This window comes from Coenobita brevimanus, chromosome 99 (assembly GCF_032717465.1).
Source record: "Coenobita brevimanus isolate Jiangsu-jjx chromosome 99, ASM3271746v2, whole genome shotgun sequence".
In the NCBI taxonomy this organism is placed as follows: domain Eukaryota; kingdom Metazoa; phylum Arthropoda; class Malacostraca; order Decapoda; family Coenobitidae; genus Coenobita; species Coenobita brevimanus.
In genome coordinates this window covers 5,268,997-5,291,738 of record NC_137052.1, presented here as the reverse complement: position 1 = coordinate 5,291,738, position 22,742 = coordinate 5,268,997, and the positions used below count along the sequence as shown (strand labels likewise).

Here is a 22,742-nt window from a genome sequence, read left to right as displayed (position 1 = left end):
GTACAGTACCCTCACATCCAGCACGGTAATATTGTCAGGCATGGGTCACGTGTTGGACCAAAAACGTGTTGGACTAACAACAGAGCTTATGGGGAAAAATGAATTATGTCAGCAACCCTCGGAAAAGTCACCCTAAATACCTAACATATACCTATACATATATTGGTACTATTGTAATTATAATAAATGGTACTGTGCTATGAATGATAACTAACCTTTTAGGATAGTGTTGGTGGGCTTGCTGGGAATGGAAGGTGGTATCCAAGGCTGTAGTTAGTCCTACTGGGTCCCCGGAGGATGGCTGCTGGCGTCACTAGCGGGTAATGGCTGTTGCTCCTCCTCAACCTCCCTCATAAATCCTTCGAAATCAAACCTCCCTCATAAATCCTTCGAAATCACACTCAGAATCACTATCTTCGTCCACAGCTCCTGCTTCGGTAATCCTCGGCAAAGTGCATGCTTCTCATACTGTTGCCAGAGCCCCATCTCGTGACTGTGGAAAGTGATCGCTGTCGCTGACTCGGTAGAGAATAAGGAGAAGCAACTTTGTTTATAAACTGGTACGCACGCCAATGAGAAGGGTTTCAAAACGCTTGATATTTATTCTAAAATATTAATATGTATTCAGTGTCAGGCTAAATGTTCAATGTTGTAGTACAATACATTCTCTGTCGAGTCGCCTGGGTTTTGGTCACACTGTTTTCTCCATCGTATGCTCGGCAGGAATCCATCCAGATGAATTCCAAATGCCCGTGGTATCGTCGGCAATTTCACCACGTTACCGTTACGATTTACCATCGTATCCTCGGCAAACCTGGTATGAAGTGCCGTGTGATAGCCTTCGGCTGCCAGGATCTTGTCTTAAGTTTTTTATTATGATCACGTTGGCTTCATTCATGTCATAGGCCTTGGCAATGTCAACTTTCCTCTCCCCTTTCTTCTTCCTCTCGATGCTTTCTAGCTTGGTGGCCTGAGGGAGGTGCCGACGCTTCTTGGGGTTCTCAGAAGGCTTCCTAGGCATCGTGAGCAGGGTAAAATGCAGTAACAAGGGCAGAAAATGCAGCAAGAAAAAAAGCACCTTCCAGTGCAATTATGGGACTGAGTGGCTCTGTGGCGGGAGAAATGTAAACAAAACATCACGTGACACCAGAAGCGTTTTTAATTGGGCGGCATCACAATCACGTCACGATAGCGGGCGGGGAAGGCTATTGATCAGAAGTTTTTCATTGGCTATCATCATCATGGAAATGTCCAGTATGGCCGTGTTGGACCGGGGGTGATCGTGCTAGAGTGAACTCTGCGGATTTGGCCCACTTCTCGGAGCTCTGGGCGTGTTATACTAACACACTCGTATTGCAGTAATTAAATCGTATTAAATAATACTAATTAATTGCTCACCGTGCTGGACTCGAATTGTGCTGGACTAACGTGTACTGGACGCGAGGGTACTGTACTAATAAAACGGAGAAGGTGAGCAGTGTATTGGAAAAGCATAAGGCAAAGTGGGCACACGTAAAAGAAGAACAGAAAGAAGTGGTCAGCTTAAGAGAAATCATCCAGGAAGAAAGAGAAAGGAACAAGATAAAAATGGAAGAAAATGTAGTGAAAATACTGAAGAAAAAAGAGAAAATAGTGAGAGAAACTGTAGAAAGGAACAGATGTGTGGTAATATTTGGAAACAGGGAGGAGAAAGAAAAGGTTAGATCCTTGAGACTCGAGAATGACACGAACCTGGTAAGAGGAATATTAGGTAAGATTGACCCCGAAGGAGACAAGTGGGTAAAAGAAATTGAAGAAGTAAGGAGAACAGGGCCTTATAAGAAAGGGGAAACAAGACCAATGAGAGTCAAGTTGTCAGCAGAAAGTGTAGTAGATGATATACTTAAAGTGACTTGGAAATTAAGCAAAGAGGCAGGGATGGAAAACATTATAATAAGAAAAGATTTGAATGAAGAAGAGAGAGAAGTTTTAAAATCATTGAAGGAAGAAGTAGAGGAAAAAAATAATAGGAGGACAGAGGAAGAATGTAATACTTTTTTTTGGAAAGTAATGGATATGAAAGTAAGGAAGTGGTATTTAACGAAATAGAAGTGATGGAAACTAAGGGGGATGGCTGTGAAAGATCAGAAGTTGAGGATGTGGTACTGACAGAGAGTAGGAGAGAAGAGGGTATAAAAAACCTCAAAAATAATTTGAAGGTGATATATACTAATGTTGATGGTTTAATATCGGCATGGCTCGAAATTAACGATTTTTTGAGAGAACATGAACCTGATGTCATGTGCTTTGTAGAGACCAAATTAAGAGAAGATATTGATGTTCATTTGGGAGATGGTAAATACAAACTGTGGAGAAAAGACAGAAAAGAAAAAACAGGAGGAGGAGTGATGATAGCAGTGAAGAACAACATAAATACAGATACTGTGGAAATGAGAGAAGGCAGGGCTGAAGTGATATATATGAAATTAGAAACTGGAGAGAATGTTAAGAGAGATATGGCGGTAGTGTATGTTCCCCTTAAGACGAGAGCATGGAATGATGACGAATACCAGGAAATGTTGTCAGATATGGCTAGCTATTTACAAAAAATAATTGAGAAAAGCAATAATATAATTTTGGTGGGTGACTTTAATTATAAAGAGGTGAACTGGGAGGAATGGTACTCGGGAGGCGGCGAGGATTCGTGGGGCACTATGTTATTAAATATAATAATGAATAATGTGATGACGCGATGGGTCAAAGAAGAGACACAGTTTCGAAGTGAGGACACACCAGCAAGGTTAGATTTACTGTTTACCAAACAACCCGATGTAATAGAATCGTTGAAATATCTCTGTCCTTTAGGAAAAAGTGATCATGTGGTCACTGAGTTCCAGATGATAATAGGGAACGTCGAGCCAAGAGACGAGCTTCATAGACACGGAAGATACAACTTTGGGAAAGCAAATTTTACAGGACTGAGAAACTTTTTTGAAAATGCGGATTGGAGAAAATTCAGAGAAACAAGAAAGATACAAAGGAATGGCATATCTTTCTAGATCTCTATAATTTGGGAGTGGAAAAATTTGTACCAAGAGTAAGAGGGAAAGAAAACAGGAAAAAGGAGTGGTTTAATAGAAGGTGTATGATAGCAAAAAAAGAGAGAGATAAAGCATGGAACAACTGGAGAAAAAGAGGTAACAACAGAACAAAGGAAGAATATAAAAGAATTAGAAATGAATGCACATGAAGACATAGAGAAGAAGAAAGGAATTTTGAAAAAGGTATCATAGGCAAATGTAAGGATGAACCCAAACTGTTTTATAGATTTGTTAATGGCAAACTGAAACAAAAGGATCACCAAACTGAAAGTAAAAGGAGAGGTCTATAAAGATGCAGCAATTCAAGCAGAAACAATGAACAAATGTTTCCAATCGGTTTTCACTAACGAAAAAGGGTTTGTGGATGGGGAGGGAGTGATTAGAAATGTATCGGTGATAAAAGATATAAAAGTGGAGGTACAGGAAGTGTATAAATTACTGGAAACTCAAGATGTAAGGAAAGCCCCAGGACCTGATGTAATTTCTAATTGGGTACTGAAGGAATGCATAGAACAACTGGTGGATAAAATTCACAGTTTAATTATGTGTTCCCTGGAAGAGGGGAAAGTGCCACAAGAATGGAAGAGGGCAAATGTGGTACCAATTTATAAGGGAGGAAAATGGGAAGAACCCCTGAATTACAGACCAGTGTCTCTAACCAGCATGGTCGCAAAATTGTGTGAGAGAATCCTGAAAGACAGGTGGATATAATACCTAGAAGAAATGAATATTTTGGTTCAATGTCAGTTTGGATTCAGGAGTGGAAGGTCATGTAATTCAGGATCACTTGATGGTCGTGATCGTCAGCTTTTACCCTCCCGGAAGGGAGCTGAGAGCTCATATAGTCCGATCTAAGGGCAAGGCTGTGACCTTCACACACGCACACACCCATCCCCTTGCTCAAGGGGTACAGTAACCATCCACTTCGTCAGTGAAACTTTTTGCAACCTGAGCGAGGCGCGAACTCCCGTCTACCAGATGGCAAGCGAGAACGTTACCACTGCACCAGCGAGCGGTGTGTTTCTAACTTGTTGAGCTTTTACTCAAGAGCGATTGATGTGGTACAGGAGAGAGATGGTTGGGTGGATTGTGTGTACTTAGACTTAGAGAAGGCCTTTGACAAGGTACCTCATAAAAGACTAATGTGAAAACTAGAATATATAGGAGGACTTAAGGGGAACCTCCTGGAATGGATGAGAGACTTTTTGAGAAACAGACAAATGAGGACAGTAATAAAGGATACGATGTCTGGATGGAGGGAAGTAACAAGTGGAGTCCCTCAAGGCTCGGTGTTGGGGCCAGTAATGTTCCAGATTTACGTAAATGATATGGTAGATGGAATGAACAGTTATGCAAGTCTGTTTGCTGATGATGTAAAGATCTTGAGGAAGGCAGAGGTTGAGGAGGATTGTAAAATGCTGCAGGAGGATTTGGATAGGATACATGATTGGAGCCGGACGTGGGAAATGAAATTTAATGTAAAGAAATGTAAAATATTGGAAATGGGTAAAAGTACCAGGAGGCCATCACTGAATTATTTGTTGGGTAATGAATTAATCACAAAAATGAGAGAAGAGAAAGATTTGGGAGTGCTGGTCCAAGATAGTTTGTCACCAGAAAAGCACATTAACAAGATAGTTGGAGAGACTTATAAACTCTTGACTAACATAAGAGTACCATTTCATTATATGGATGAGGAGATGATGAAAAAATTAATAGTGGCCATTATCCGCCCTAGGTTAGAATATGCAGCGGTAGTGTGGTCCCCACACAAAGAGAAAAATATAAACAAGATTGAGAGAATACAAAGAACAGCAACCATGATGGTCCCCAGTCTGGCAGACCTGTCATACAGAGAGAGGCTGGAAAGCTGGATTTGCCTTCCTTAGAGGAAACGAGAAAGAGGGGAGACATGATTGCAGTGTTCAGGACCATGGTGGGAGTAGATAAAATTGGCAAAGGAGATCTGTTTGTATGGGATAAGAGAGTAACAAGAGGACACGGAATGAAATTGAAAAAGTCAAGCTGCTTGAAGGATATCAAGAAATATAGCTTTCCTTACAGAAGTATAGACTTGAGGAATAGCCTAGACAAAGAGATCGTCCAGTCTAAAAACTTTAACGAGTTTAAAGCTAAATTTGACTCATTGAGAAACAGCGACGGAAACCCACGAGCATAGCACATTCCGTGTATATCACAATTAGGCCTATCTATCTATCTATCTATTGCCAGACGCCTCAATCCCGTTTGAGGTGGCCACAAACAAATCGCCTCCAAGTCGCCCTGTCCCCTGCCATTTCACTGCCCTGCTCCCAACTCACACCCCCCTCTCTCATATACCTCTCCACCCCATCCCTCCATCTCATCCTCGGCCTCCCCCTCCCTCTTCCCCCCTCCACCTCACTCACATACACTCTCTTCGTCAGTCTTTCACCCTCCATCCTCTCCACATGGCCAAATCACCTCAGTGTGTTCCTCATAACGCTTCCTATCACATCCACATCCACACCACAATGCTCCTTTATATCCTCATTCGTCAGCCTGTCTCTCCATGTGACTCCACAGGCTCCTCTTAAATAACTCATTTCCACTGCTCTCACTCTTGACTTGTGTCCTTCCAACAATGTCCAAGCTTCACTTCCATACGTTAGAGTTGGTATCACAATACTGTCATGTAGTAACTTTTCACTTCCATGCTCACTTCCCTGTTTCTTATCACTGCTTTCAAAGCACCAGCAACCATACTTCCCCGCTGTACCCTTTCAAGCACTTCACCCTCCAAACCTCCATCCTTACTCATCACACTACCCAAGTACTTAAACGTACTCACATTTTCCAATTCCTCACCATCCAACCTCGCTGTACATTCACTGACTTCACCTCTCTCAAAGACCATCACTTTACTCTTCCCTACATTCACCTTTAGATTCCGTTTCTTACACACTCTCCCAAGCTCATCCACCAAGCCTTGCAGCTCCCCTTCGTCTTCACTCAACAACACAGTATCATCTGCAAACAACAGTACAGGGAGTTTCCAAACACTATCCTCTCTCACCAGGGCCACTCCAACATCCACTACCCTACCTTGTACCTCTTTTATTACCCCATCCATGTACAGATTGAACAACCATGGAGACATGACACATCCCTGTTTCAACCCAACCTTCAAAGAGAAAAATTCACTTAGTTCACCATCCACACACACTGCAGCCTTCGCACCATCGTACATACTCTTCACAGCATTCAACAACTTCCCATCTACTCCATATATTCTTAACACTTTCCACAATCCTTGTCTATCCACCCTGTCACATGCTTTCTCCAAATCCATGAAAGCTGCATACAACTTCTTTCCCTTTGGAATGACTTAGACGAAAAGGTGGTCCATGAGAAAAACATTCATGTGTGTAAAGGTAGACTTGATGAATGTGGATTTGGAGGCAGGACAACATGAGCATTGCTCAATTCCTGTATGCTACAAATAAGTAAATACAAATAGGCAAATACACACACACAAAATCCTTGGTGTAAAATACATCAATGTCATTTAAACAACACATCACAAACATTAACGACAAATTAACACCAAGACCCAACACCTGGAGGTCACTTGCCCATACAACATTTGGACACAACAAAGAAACCACCACCACAGTATACAAACAATATATACGTTCAGCGATGAATTATGCAAGCCCTGCTTGGGCTTCCAACCTTACTAAAACACTGTACAATGCTCTACAGACCATACAGAACAAGGCCCTAAAAATAATCACAGGCTGCACAGCTACTACACTCACAAACCACCTACATCAAGAAACCAGTCCTCAAAGTCAAGGATCATCTAGACATGAGAGGTACCCAAATTCTCGTCACAGCCTCCACAAACCCACACCATCCATAACACTACATGGCAGCACATCCACACACACCAAGGAACATCAAAACAACACCCAGTACGATATCATACATAAATACTGTCATCTCTCTCCCCTCGCCCGCCTCAAACCAGCTTCTAGATGCATATCCATACTCAAATCACTCACCGCTCCATTCAGTCACTTAAAGACAACACACAGTTGCATGCACAGCCTGCTGATATCCACCCTTCTGAATCCTATCTCCCTCGTGAGGACAGGGTCCACTTGGCCAGGCTTAGATGTGGGCATCATCCAGCCCTTTTCAGTTATCAGAAGAGGCTGGATGACTCCGTCACTGATTCCTGTCCAGGATGCAACAGCACCCCATACTACTAAGCACATTATGGAAGACTGCATGGCACACAATCACCTGTGCCAACAACACAACATACACTCCATGAGAGCTCTGAAAGCCCGGTCTCAGCCGTGGCCTTCCTTAGGGACTTGGGGCTGTTCAGCCAGACTGCCTAGGGAACAACTACTACTACTACTACCACCAGATATACAAATATCAGAAAAAGAAGTGCAGGAAGAGTCAGGTAAATCAGACAATGGAAAAGCATATGGTCCTGATGAAATTTCATGTTGGGTGCTACATGAATGTGCAAAGGAGTTAAGCAGACCATTATACAGTATTTAACATTCAAGGAATCCTTAGGTCAAGGTAAACTACCTGATACCTGGAAGAAAGCAAACATTGTTCCCCTGTTCAGGAAAAGGAATAGGCAGAATCCTCTCATCTACCAACCAGTATCACTGACCAGTGTTGTATGATACTAGAAAAGCTGATAAGAAAAGTCTGAGTAAACCATCTAGAAGAACACAAAAACAGAATGGCAGTTCAGTTTCAAAAAGGGAAAATCATGTTACAAATCTATTACGCTACAGTACTAAGATAGAGTTACAGAAACATTACAGAAAAGAGAGGGATGGGTAGACAGTATCTGTTCAGATTTCAAAAAAGCATTTGATATACTACTGCACCAAAGACTTTCATGGAAACTGTACCATCAAGGGAGAGCCCAAGGCAACCCGTAATGTTGGATGCAGAAAAAGGTAAATGAGAACAGTCCTAAGGGAAAACGACTCATCATGGAGGGAAGTGACTAGTGGAGTTCCTCAGGGCTCACACTGTGGTCACACTTAATGACCTCATCCCATGTCTTTCTCGGTCTACCCCTCATAACCCCACCCCCAATATTAACTCTTCTCACCTTCCTCACCCACTTATCATCCCCTATCCTCTCCACAAGCCCAAACCATATCAACCTACCTCTCCTCATCACAACACCAATACACTCCAGTCCCATCCTACCTCTCAACTCTTCCATCATAAACCCAGCCCCCCCAGACCTTGCACGCAGGGATGCACTACACATCCACCTAATCATTGTCATTTCTGTACGTCTGAGCCTGCGAATATCCTCCTCCTTTACTGCCCAGGTCTCACTACCATACAGCATTACACTCCTAACACATCCTGCATACAAAGACCCCTTAGCACGTAGGGAGAGTCCTCTCAATGTCAGGAGAGGCAAGAGCTCCCTCAACTTCTTCCAACCACTTCTCACCCTAGCCACAGAGCTAGCTCCAGCCCCACCTCCAGCACACAACATGTCTCCCAAATAACAAAACTCTTCTGCACACTCAAGAGATTCACCAGCAAATTCAATCCTTTCACGCCTGACAATCTCCACCTACTCTCCCCGACACACTGTGCACATAAAATCAGCATTATCTCGCAGTCTATCTCTGATACCGCTACATCTCTTGTGCACCCATCTATCACAAACACTGCACAAGATGGAATTACTTCCAACGCCCTTGTGGCAAACTGCAAATGGCCACTCTCCCTTGTCTTTGACAGTACCTCCACCAACCCCAGATATCACCACTTTTGTTTTATCTGCATTTACCCTTAAACCCTTGTGCCTCGTACCATCTCTCCATTTCCTAAACCTTTCCTCCACCTCCCTGTCGTTCTCTGCAATAAACACCAAATCATCAGCATACAATATCTCCCACAGTAGTCCGTTTCTGAAGTCATGTGAAAGGGCTTCAAGTACCATGACAAACAACATGGGACTCAAAACTGACCCCTGATGCACACCAACGTTCACAGAAAACTCATCACTCAAATCTTCATTCACTCTTACTTGGGTGCAAGCACCCTCATACATAACCATAACCACCCTAACCAGCCACTCCTCCAAGCCACGCTTTCTCATTGCCCACTTCACCACCTCTCTAGGGACTCTGTCAAATCAACAAAAACAAAATACAGATCCCTTTTCTTACCAATATATTTTTCCTGAAGCTGTAGAACAATGAATATGGCATCAGTGGTCCCCCTCCCTGGCATAAACCCAAACTGCATGTCATCAATATTCACTCTTTCTCTAATCATACCTTCTAAAACTCTCTCCATTACCTTCATTATCTCATCTAAAAGCTTTATACCTCTATAATTTCCTTTTTCCAGGGCATCACCCTTCCCTTTATACGCATTTACAATTACACTCTTCAGCCAGTCATCTGGGACAACACACTCATAAATAATCATATTCATCAGGTCAGTGACCCTATATCTCCGGAGGCCTCCAACATTTCGGCAGTCAACCCAGGCACACCTGCTGCCTTCCCCACCTTCATCCTGCCTATTCCCTCACTCACAGTAGCAGCATCAATCAAAGGCCAAATACCAAACACTGGATCAGCTGGCTCCAAACCTTCCCTGTCCCAGTCAAACTCCTCATTCAACAACCAGCTATAATGCTCTCTCCATGCATCTTTAACATCCTCACTGTTCACCACTACCCTTTCTTCATCATTCTTCACACACTGCTCACCTATAATATCCCAATTATCCCTCTTCATCTGATTTGCAACCGTAAATATTATATTTTTCCATTCCCCCTGATTTAAGTTATCAAGTAAAAAGTCTCTATGACTCAGACTTCACTCTGTATACCTCTCTTCTAGCCCTACGTTTGGCAGCCACGTATTCCTCCTTGCTACTACCCTTCTTCCATTCCTGGGAAAGCCTTCTTTTCTCCTTAACTGCAGCTTCTACACCCTCATCCCACCACCAAGTTACTTTATGTCTTGGTGGTCCTCTTGTCCACCTGCATATTACAGCAGTAACTCTCAAGAGATTGTCCTTGAGGGCTCTGTACTGTTCATTAACGCCTCTGTCTATGGCTCCCTGTTCAGCCACCACTCTCCTCATCTCGCTATAGAAGGCATCCCTTACTACATGGTTTTCCAGCTTTCATATTTTCCTCCTAGGTACATAAGTCCTCTTTTTCATCATTTGTTCTTTAAGCACCACATCACAAATCAATAGTTTGTGCCGCTGCACACACTCTTCACTTCCTATAACCTTAACATCCCTCACTAGCCTCATATCAGCATTCCTAACTAGAAAATAATCTATCTGACTGCTATTTTTCCCAGACAGTCCAGAGTCAAAACCATTTTCTTCAGAATTCCTTGAGTTGATCACCCAGAACAATTTTTTTCAATCATGTGAGTAATTCAACTCATGTCTCAGGACAGTCCTTGACTTGATCTTGTCCCCTGTTGGTTGCAGGCACGTATCAGATGTGGTGGTTGATTCATTTGACCCCCTCATCTCTGATCATGCTCTGATCACTCTTAGTTTTGATGTCCCGAAATCCCCTTCATATAAAAAGGTCATCAGGTTCAGAAATTACAACAATGTTGACCACCAGTTGATGTGTTTTGAAATTGATCAACGTTTAAACTCCATCGATTCTTCAAGTCTTTCTTCTGGTGAATTGGTTGATATTTACAACAAGGAGCTCAGGTCAGTTTTTGACCATTATTGTCCTGAGGTAGTAAAAACAATCACTGTACGTGATAATTCTCCGTGGTATGGTCCATCTATTAATTCTTTGCGTAGACAACATAGAAGGGCAGAACGTGAGTGGCGCTTGCAGCGGACCGAAGTAACTCGTTTGCGTTATGTTTTTGCGAGAAGAGCACTCGTTCACACTCTAAAAGCCCAAAAGGCTAGGTATTATCAAAATAAAGTTGATTCATGTGGTGGTGATAAAAAAAAAACTGTCTGCAGTTGTGAACAATTTGGTTGGTCGGAGGAATGTAATTGTTAAACCAACTTCTGTATCTGATGCCCAGTTGGCTTCTGATTTTGCTTCATTTTTTACAAGATATCTCGCATAAGAAGTGATTTAGACAGCAGTTCTCCTAGTGAAGCGTACTCAGTTGACTTCCAGCCACGGTGCACCGGGGATCATTTGCTTTCAACATTTCATCCACTGGATGTAAACAATGTCAAATGTTACATCAGAGAACTTAATAAAACATTTTGCTCACTCGATCCGTGTAACATGTCACAACTGCCTGATGTGTATGAGCACGCTGCAGACTTTATCTGCAACATAATAAATAGATGCTTCTCAGAAAGTAATTTTGTGCGGTCCGAGAAACGTGCTTTGCTTAGGCCCCTAATTAAGAAACCTGGCCTTGATGTCAAGAGAATGACAAATTATCGTCCCGTCTCTAACCTGTCTTTTTTATCCAAGATTATTGAGCGGGCCATACTCGATCAACTCTTACCACTACTGGAACACAACAGAGTTGTTCCTGTTGTTCAATCAGCATACAGAAAATACCATTCAACAGAAACTGCACTAACAAGGATTCAGAGTGACTTGGTGGCAAACACTTGTTGCAGGATGTCCTCTCTCCTAGTTCTGCTGGATCTGTCTGCAGCTTTTGATACAGTAGATCATAAACTATTGTTGGATGATCTGTTCTAGTTACTATCTACACAAGTAGTTTATCGTCTCTACTTGATGCTCATGATGTGTCCTATCATTTTTATGCTGATGACACCCAGCTCTATGTTAAGATGTCAGATATCAACGATACTAAGACAAAGTTTGAATCTCTAATGTCTGATATTAAGATTTGGATGGCTAAGAGGAAACTTAAGCTGAATGATGGTAAAACTGAGATCATCATCATCAGAAGAAACAGAAGGGGTGATGACACTGACAATGCCCTGGCTTTGAACATTGGCGTGTCACAGCTGTATCCAGTCAGTTCTGTTCGAAATCTGGGTGTATATTTTAATTCTAAGTTAAATTACAAAGAACATATTAATCAGGTTGTAAGAGGGTGTAACTTGCATATCAGAAATCTGCACTCTGTGAGAAAATTCCTGAATAGACGGCGCCTCTTAACATTGGTCCATGCACTGGTCTTGTCTCATGCTGATTACTGTAATTCACTGTGGGTTGGTCTTCCAAATAATATACTAACAAAAGTTCAGTCTGTGTTGAACATGGCAGCACGGCTTATCTTTGGTCTCCCCCCAAGAACCTTAACTACCCCGTTTCTGATTGAGTTGCATTGGTTACCAGTAAAGGCTAGAATTGAATTTAAACTGTGTCTTATTACATTCAAGGTTCTTAAGTTTGGTAAACCGAAGTATCTTGCTGAATTGTTAAAACTCCCATCGACACACCCGGGTGTGATGTTACGCAGTGAGATGATTCCTTGTGTCTTGATGAGCCAGGAGCCATTCACCAGTCATCTTTCTCTGATCGTTCTTTTGCATATAGAGCCCCTATATTATATAAGAGATTGCCATTGTCCATAAGACAACTCTCTACTGTTGAATCCTTTAAGAGATAGCTGAAAGCCATTCTTTTTTCAAAATGCTATGACCTGGACAGAGGTACTATGACGGATGATTATAGGGTTTAATTATTGCCACTTTCATGTACATATGATGTACCTTGTATTATATACAAGAAATGTCACAATTCTTGTAATTGTAAAAATAATGTATGTGTGCCAACAGCCATACCACGTTGAGTACACCGTTTCCCGTCCGATCAGCCAAGTTAAGCAACGTTGGGTCTGGTTAGTACTTGGATGGGTGACCGCCTGGGAACACCAGATGCTGTTGGCATCCCTACGTGTCAAGTGGGGTTGGTGGAGGGTTAGTGCCTCTCCCTGTAAAACAATTAACTCTAAGCCGTTGGCCACCCCGTTTGGGATACATGGCGTCTGGCAATGAATGAATGAATGAATGTATGTGTGTCGAGCGCTAGTGAATTCCCAAAAGGAAGAACTGGCGCTTTTGAGAAACAAAAGGCCAGATTATTATCATTATTATTATTATCATTATTATTATTATTATTATTATTATTATTATTACTCTCTCTTTTCCTAAAATATGTGTTACACACAATCATGTCCATTGCCTCCCCAAACTCGAGTATCCTTTCCCCTTCCGCATTCCTTATACCCCCATGTACTCCTTCATATCCTTGTGCTGCTTCACCTACATGACCATTTAAGTCCCCTCCCAAAACCACTATCTCATCATCCCACATACCACCTACTATATGTATTAAATCATCCCAAAATCTATCTTTCTCTACTTCATCCAATCCTGCCTGTGAAGCATATGCCGATATAATTGCAGTTATCTTTCTACCGAACAGAATTTTCACTACCAATATCCTATCGTTTACTCTCATAACATTCATAACATATTCCACCCCTTTCTCCGCAACCATCACACCAACACCCCCATATCTATCTGTCCCCCCCCCCCCTGCCAAAACAACTTATAGTAACAGTCCTTCACAACAATCTTTCTGGGTGATCCACCCCTGTACCGGACTTCCTGCAAACACACCACATCCACCCTCCTCCTACCGAATGCCTCAATGACTTCCCCTGCTCTTCCTCTCAAACTTCCCACATTCCATGAACCCACCCTCATCCCTCTGGGTGATTTACTGTCCTCAGGCTTGCTTTGAAACTTATTCTTGTATTTTGTCATAATCAGTATTAATAAAGGGGGATAGACATACCACAGGTTCCACTTACTGCACAGTCCCAGGTCCAGGCAATGGATCTGGGACCCCTAGCCCACCAGCTTACCAGTGGCTGTGGTAGTGGCCTCAGGGCATCCTGCCAGGACAGCTGCAGGGACACCCTCCAGGCGCGCCTTGGCACTGCAGCTGTCCCGCCATTATACACCTACTAATAGGGCAGCCTCCTGGGGCGCTACTCCCAGGTTCGGGCCCCTTTCTATTGGGTGGATGCGGCAGCCTGGGAACCGCAATGCCCTGTACCCTCTAGCACAGGCTCGAGCTCCATCTCGCCCTGGACCCACGATCTATGCCAGCGGAACCCCCGTCACGCCTCCCCCCAGAAGTCCGCCACTAGGTAGCGGGGGCAAAGTTTTCTGGCCGCATGCCCTTGCTGGCGCCAACCCCTGTAACGTAGTGGGATATGTTGTGTGAAATGTAAAGTGCATGTGGTGTAGTGCATAAGACAGTTAGAGGAAATGTTTGGGAGAGTATGCTGGTCTACTCTCCATGTTACTGTCACACTGAAAAGGTCATCAAAGGGGGATGGTTAGATAGCTAGTGAAAGAGGAGATCCAGCTTTCCCTATCACCAGGATTCCCATTCCCCTCGGGAGTACCACCCTGTTCGGCCCATGCTACAGCCTCCTCCTTTAAAGGTGGAACAACGTAAGGATGCAATGTGGTCTCAAGTCATCTATGCCTTGCAGTCTGGCGACGAGTCTTGTCTACCTGAACTTCTGGTACCGATGACTCACTTCCAACTTCAACAAGGTCTCTTGTATAAGAAACCACCAGGGAAATCCACTGTGTATCATTTGGTTGTTCCTGCTACTCTACAGCAAGCCGTGCTACAGTTGGTTCATGATGTGCCTCAAGCAGGTCATCCCGGACGTGACAGATGCATACATGAGGCAAGAAAGAAACGTTATTGGCCGACCATGAGGAAGGACATAGAAGCCCAAGTTAGTCCATGTGTCAAATGTGCGGAAATACGAGGAACGACTGGACCTCCAACTCCCATCTTGGAGTATCCCCTACTGGAAAAACCTTGGGATACAGTCTCCACTGATCTCTTGGCATTGCCAAAGAGTCATCAAGGCTCAAGCTATGTGTTGGTGGCAGTGGACCATTTTTCGCGATTCACTGTTTTAGCACCTTTACTGACGAAAACTGCAGAGGAGGTGGTGCACGCTTTTGTAACCTCAGTAATCTGTCCTTACTCTACAACCAAGGTATTGCTCAGCGATAGTGGCATTGAATTTCGTAACCAAGTGTTACAGGAAATCTGCCATACGTATGGGGTAAAGCAAGCTTTTGTGACGCCTTACGGTCCCAAGAACAATGGCCTTGTGGAGAGGACAAACAGGAAAATATTGGAAGCCTTGAGACCAGTGATCAACTCACTGGAGGATAACTGGCAAGACTGGTTACCATACGTAGCGGCAGCCACCAACTCCTCAGACAATTCATCAACTGGGAAGTCTCCTCATTACATCCTTCATGGGGAAGAGAAGGTGTTACCCTACGATTTGCTAGCTGGACCTCCTACTCCAATGTACAATCAAGCAAATTATAACAAAGTCAAGCTCGCAAAGTTTCAAAGCATACATAATGAAGCACGGAAAAGATTAAAAGCCTCAAGAGCAGAGATGATGGTGAAACAACACAAAGGTCGTCAAGAAAAGATGCTGGAAGTAGGCCAGAAGGTAAGGATCCATAACCCTGAGAGAACTTCCAAGCTCAACCCTAAGTTCCGTGGACCATATACCATTGTGGAACGAGTGCGTGGACATACATATAGAATAAGGGATGATGCTAATGGAACTCAGGAGATAGTACATGCTGGCAGGATCAATCCAGTAAATCAAGAGCTAGGCCTAACTAACCAATTGTCTGATGTGTTGTCCCCTCTGTTTTCGTTGCAGTCTATGTCGTCGTCTGTACTTGTCCCTAACCAAGAGTATCGCAGCAAGTTATGATCTCACAGCAAGGGCAATTAAGGGAGTATCTTCTCTTGCAGAATGTGGCTCTGGCTTATACTCCTTGCGCACTGCCTGGGGTGGACTTATGGAACGATGTCAGACACGGACACAACTGCGCTAATGCCAGGAGCCCTGAAGACCCAATAGGAGAAGTCGTGGTGGTGGAAGATGCAGTATGCGTCCACTATCCAATGGAAGACTATCTCCAAGCTCCTGATACTGTCAGAGATGCCTTTGAGGGATTATTTCACCTCAAAAAGCAACTGTTGGAAATAGGAAATTTATATGCTCTGAACTCACAGCTGATGACCTCGGACAGTGAAGCTTTCATACAAACCTTGCATGGAATAGTCAAGTTTCAGACTGGACATATAGATAGGCTCATAGACAGGCTAACTAAATTACATGTCACTTTACCTAATGTAGATTCTGATCTTTCCCAGCATGTCCAAGCACGTACTAAGAGAGGACTTGTGGACATTCTAGGTATCCTGTCTCAAAAGCTCTTTGGTACGGCGCTAGACAAGGACGTAGTGCAATTGGGCAGACAGATGCATGACTTGGCACTGGCGACTAACGCAAATAACAGGCTAATCGTACACGTGTATGAACAATTAGGTGAGTTCACTGACAAAGCTAACAAGATAATTGAGACTACCAACCATCTCATAGGAGTTGTGAACAACATCCAAACTAACCTACCAACCCTAACTAGCTTAGTGTTAATCGCTGAGTACTTATGTGCTCTCGATGAGTCAGTCACTGCTTTGGAGTCGCGTGCAGCCAATATGGTGGACGGCTTAATCGATGCAAGTTTAAATGAGGTTAATGTTTTATTGCTTCCTACTCATGTTCTAATCAATGCTCCTGACGTAGCTATGGTGAAGCATGGACTTACATCGTTTTTTGGTATAAGTCAACTGGAATATTATTACCCACTATTAGAGGTCCAGTTGACCCATGAAGGCATCCTGATATCAGTACCTATGAGGAATGCTATAACATACCATGCAGGGCAGTTCATTCCTTTCCCTTTTGCTACTACTAACAACACACTCGTCATTCTGCATGAGGGCCCATTGGTGCCAGTTGTGTTGGATGACAAAAGGTATATAGCAGAAATGACTGTGGAAAAGTTTAAGAAGTGTAAGGCTTCCTTTCTTGATCTCCATGTACGTCCTGCTTTCCATTTTGTCTTTATACTGTCAGACGTAGATGAGTGTAAGATGGCCTTGTCGGACACAAACACTTCCTCTACGTTGCAACGTTGCACTTTCCAACCCACTCAATTGAAGTAAGTTTTCCATGCTCATGTACATGCGAAACAGTACTCCTTCTTCCCTGAGACACAGGACGTAACACAGACATGTGCCTCACAGCACCAGTTCCTTACGGTAAGGGGTTACTAAGTTGCATTCGATTTTTGTGAGTTGCACAGTAAAGAGATAGTAAATCTACCTAACAAGCAACATCTAGCCTTGTCGATGAATTTCTCATCCCAGTTACGACCCTTTCTACCTTCATTCAATGTTTCTCAATTGAATGTGAACAGGCTGTTTCATGTGTTACAGAGAGCAGAATTTGTCTCCCATCTGAACAAGACTGATTTAGAACCATATGTACTGTCCTATCTCCCTTAATGCCTTTCTCTTTCCTATTTTGGTCCTGGCATTGGTCATCTACTTCTTGTGGTCTTGTCTTGTGTTTGTGTTTGGGGCTACTATCTGAAAGGCCTTAGTGTGAGAAACCCACTAAAACCACGGGTCTGTACTCGTGGATTGCAAGTGGATTTGCCTGAATAGTTAGCTACCCTACACACTGGTTAGGCTACACAGTAGTTAGGACAACAATGTCGATGGGGACGTCGAAAAGGCGGGGCCGAGCAATGTTCTGGTGCCGGACATTTTTCCCATGATGAGTTGAAGTCTCACACTATTTTTACATATTACATACAGAAATGTTTATTCATAATTAAAAAGTGTGTAATATAGTGTGAAGATAATCAACCAAACACAACTTTAGTGTAAGTGTGGCATGGGAATAAGATGTTCGTCCAGATGCGCAGAGACAGCATTTTTCGGACGTACACAGTGAGGGTGAAGAAGGCGATAGAGGAATATGAAATGTACATATGTTTATGTCTTGGGAAAACATATATCCATGTTAATGTATTTAATATAATTAATCCTGCCTTACTGAGATGCATAATGTGCATGGCAGGGTTGTAATACACATCTACCCATGTATATTCTCTCACTGTCTTTGAGAGAAGCAGCATCTCTAAATATGCTGACCTAAGCTGTTCACAGACTGGGTAGAGAGGGCAGGCAGCAGATTACTCTCAGCCTTCATACGAGGGAGACGTACTACTCTGATACACTCTCTTGTCACAGTTGTATCTTTCTGTGACAAATAAAGAGAGATAAAACACATCTGCTCTAGTTTCTGTTCACCTGCACGCTACCATTCTACAGGATTATACCACCAATATTCCGCCACCTGTGAGGCAGAAAGACATTGCGGGAAGTCCCAGCTGGGAAACTTGGTGACTTCCATACCAGCCGGAACATAACATAAATTGGTGACCAGCTAGGGAATTCCTACGCCAGCAGCTACAGTACCGGAGCAATAAGACAGGTTAAGGTAATAAGGTTGTGACTGGAGGAGATGATTAGATGAAAAAGGGGACTTGTATAGTTAATATAGAAAAATGTCCTGACCCTGTAATGGAGATAGTTACAGCTGGAATGACAAGTAAGATAAACTCTATGGACAGAGAAAGCATAAAAGAAAATCTGATTCACTCAGGACAATTTAATGAAGAAACCAATCTGTCAAATTTATTGGAAAAACATCGACAAAGGGTAGCATTACCTGGAGAACAATCAGGGTGTGCTAACCTGATTAATCACAAGATTAACATGCACCCAGACACACAACCTATTTTTGTACCAGCCTATAGAGCTTCACAATCACAGCGTACACTTGCAAACCAGTATGTTGATGAAATGCTAAAACTAAGTATTATTGAGCCATCGGTCTCCCCGTGGAATGCCCCATTATTTTTCGTGCCCAAACAAAACAGAGAAATGCATGTGGTAGTAGATTACCATAAACTAAATAATCATACAACCCCAGACCAGTTTCCCATGCCATTGCTAAGTGATGTCCTGCAAAATATTGGACCAGAAAATAATGTATTTTCCATAATCGATTTGCTTAATGGCTATTATCAAATAACATTAGATGAGGAGTCACGTAAATACACTGCCTTCACAAATACAGGCCATTACCAATACAAACGAATGTCAATGGGACTGAGGACAGCACAAGGCTCATTTCAACACTTAATGAATTTTGTACTGTCCAGAATCCTAGGAAAAGGAATATTCATATATCTTGACAACATAATTACTGCAACTAAAAATATAAAGGACCATCTCCAGAAATCAGACCAACTCCTACAAAAGCTTGGTGATCCTGGTTCAAAAATTAAGCTGTCTAATTGTAAATTTTGCTTTAAGGAACTGAATTCTTAGGCCACAAACTGAATGCAGAAGGAATCCATACATCTGAGGACAAAATACAGGCAGTAAGGGATTTCCCTGAACCCAAAAATATAGAGGAAGTCAGACAATTTTTAGGTCTGGCAGGATATTATAGATCTTTTATCCAACAATTCTCTCATATAGCTTTTCCTCTTATTACAACTACTCAAAAAAGATGCTATGTTCCAATGGGGAGAAGAACAAAAACAAGCATTTAATGATCCATCCATAATCCACTCGCGGGCATGTTTCAAGAAAAACTCCTCTCTGGGAGGAGAGCAAGATGGAAATGTACAGTTGAAAACTTCAATGTACATATTCACTACATACTGTACCAGGCAAAATGAATTTAGTAGCTGATGCGTTATATAGGAACCCGACAACAATTCATGTCGCGGTATTAGGTCTCGAAGGAAACATCCCAAACCATGATGAAATCTTGAAAGCACAGAGACTTGATCTAACATGGTCTAAAGTTATATACAAGTTAGAAAGTGGAGACGATAAACAATTACCAAAGCTACATACACCATTCGAACAACTCACAACAGTCAATAATGCCTAATACAGCATCAACCCAGGACGACCGAAACACCGAAGAAATAATAAACAATTAGTGGTACCTAATGACATGATACCCCAAGTATTACAAACAATACACGATAGTCCACATGCAGGACATCCTGTAAATGATAGGGCATTTAAACAAGCCCAGCTGTTATATTACTGGCCATCGTTACAAAAAGATATAAACAATCCTATAGACAGATGCGAGTCATGTGCGAAACACAAAGGCTACACGATAACACCTGCACCTATAGGTAATTACCCTGTACCATATCAACCGTGGGACGTTGTCGTGCTTGACTTATTCAAGTTACCATTATCATACAATAATAACCAATACCTATTCGCAGCAACAGATCATTTCTCATGATATGTAAATTTAGCCCCAATTAAGTATAAGACAACAGAAACAGTAGCAAAAGTAATAATAGGTAATACTATATGTTGTTTCATGACTCCAAAGGTACTAATAAGCGATAATGGAGGTGAATTTAATTCTGAAATCTTGCAAGAAATATGTAAACAATTCAATATCAAAAAGGTTAACGTTTTAGCCTATCACACAGTATCCAATGGATTAGTAAAGAGACAAACAAAAAGGTATTGGATGTGCTACGACACATTCTCAATGAAAATTATGCAAGCTGGGATGACTGGATTCCCAGAGTAGATGCATCAATTAATGGATCTATAAATAACTCTATAGGAGACACACCACATTTCATTATCTACAGGACAGATAAAAAATTACTATACGAAATTCTTGAAAGTGAAAACCTGCCCATGTACAACTACAATGATTATCCTAAACTCCGTTTGCGTGAATTCCAGGATATACACAAGGGGGTGAAAAAACAATTATCGATATCCAAGGAAGAAATGATGGAGGCATTCAATAAAAAGGCAAAAGAATCACCTATCAGCTTAGGAGACACTGTCTATGGTATCATTCATACTAGAGACAATAAATTATCACCAAAATTTGAAGGCCCATACAGAGTAATTAAAAACACAGCACACAAAGTAGTAATTATGTCACTGTCAAATGGCAAAGAAAAACAAATTCATGTTGATCATTTAAAACAAGTCCCAAGGGAATTAGCCAGCAATTATACAACCTCGGACAACACCGAAAAACCGAACAATACTTATGAAACCAATCAAGAAGAAAACAATACTTACAAAAATCAATTAAGGTCGCATAACAAACAAACATAGGTGCAACTGTTGCTAAAAATGCAACAATACAGCATTTACATGATCTAGATATCAGTTTATACTCCTTCTATAAGTGAAACAACAAGCAAGTTATTGTTTTCCATGAGCCAACTGTAATGCACATCATCACTATCATCAACCACAGCATCACAGGATTAGCTAATTAATAGATTTTTTTTTTTTTTTTTTCAGCAGGTAACGATGAAGGGACTTATACCATGGATTCTCCTCTACATAGCAAGAGGATATGTTCATTTAGACCCTCAACATATAGTGCGGCAAGGATGCTCATAGCTCCAACGGCCTCGACATCAAACGTGAAAGATGTCATGAGTACTGAAATCAGTTTGGATTTCTTATACGAATTACCTAATTATTTGGAGAATATTGCCAAACCACTAAGGACCCTGGACTTTATGATAGGAGGCTATGTTTCACAAACACATAACACAAAGGAAGTGACTGATATCCTGAAGTTAGAGAAATGGAAGATAGAACAGGCTAAATCAATCATGCTCATCGTGATCCAAGATATCCCATCCCATGGAACAGAGGCATTAATGGACATGAACAACATCACATGTACTCACCAGAGGCGCGGTTTGTTTGACCTAGGTGGTGCAATTCTAAGAAGCATCTTTGTATTGGCTACAGAGGAAGATCTTCAAGAAATAAACAACAAATTTAATAAAATAGCATAGGTACTAACATATAAAAACAAGTTCACTGTCGGTCAAAACACAGCAATGAAGACTATCTATCTATCTATCTATTGCCAGACGCCTCAATCCCTTTTGGGGTGGCCACTAACAAATCGCCTCCAAGTCGCCCTGTCCCCCGCCATTTCACTGCCCTGCTCCCAACTCACACCCCCCTCTCTCATATACCTCTCCACCCCATCCCTCCATCTCATCCTCAGCCTCCCCCTCCCTCTTCCCCCCTCCACCTCACTCACATACACTCTCTTCGTCAGTTTTTTACCCTCCATCCTCTCCACATGGCCAAACCACCTCAGTGTGTTCCTCATAACACTTCCTATCACACCCACATCCACACCACAACGCTCCTTTATATCCTCATTCGTCAGCCTGTCTCTCCATGTGACTCCACAGGCTCCTCTTAAATAACTCATTTCCACTGCTCTCACTCTTGACTTGTGTCCTTCCAACAACGTCCAAGCTTCACTTCCATACGTTAGAGTTGGTATCACAATACACTCATGTAGTAACTTTTTCACTTCCATGCTCACTTCCCTGTTTCTTATCACTGCTTTCAAAACAAATGAAGACGATCGTGAAAAATCTAAGAAAGGCAGAAAGTATAACTCACCAGAGTGTGGACAAAATAAATGCCATGGAAGGAAACATGACACTTTTCCAACACTTCTCAGCAATCATGGAACATATTGACACAATAATACTCCAGTTAGATAACATTAGAGTTCATTACAGGGCATTCATGCAAGGTATTGCAAATGCTGGTAATGGCAAGATCACAATTGACCTATTTCTAGTTCACGATCTATGTCAGATAATTAGTCAAGGCAT

At 42.2% G+C, this 22,742-nt stretch overlaps 1 protein-coding gene and 1 non-coding gene across 2 annotated transcripts in view; one reads left to right on the top strand and one right to left on the bottom strand.

The window, feature by feature from the left end:
- LOC145414371 (muscle calcium channel subunit alpha-1-like) overlaps positions 1 to 22,742 on the bottom strand; it is a 1,622,725-nt gene that overhangs the window by 256,186 nt on the left and 1,343,797 nt on the right. The gene's annotated exons all lie outside the window — the stretch shown is intronic.
- On the top strand, positions 12,847 to 12,965 carry LOC145414474 (5S ribosomal RNA). Its single transcript, XR_013899893.1, has one exon. It is a non-coding gene; the product is annotated as a 5S ribosomal RNA (ribosomal RNA).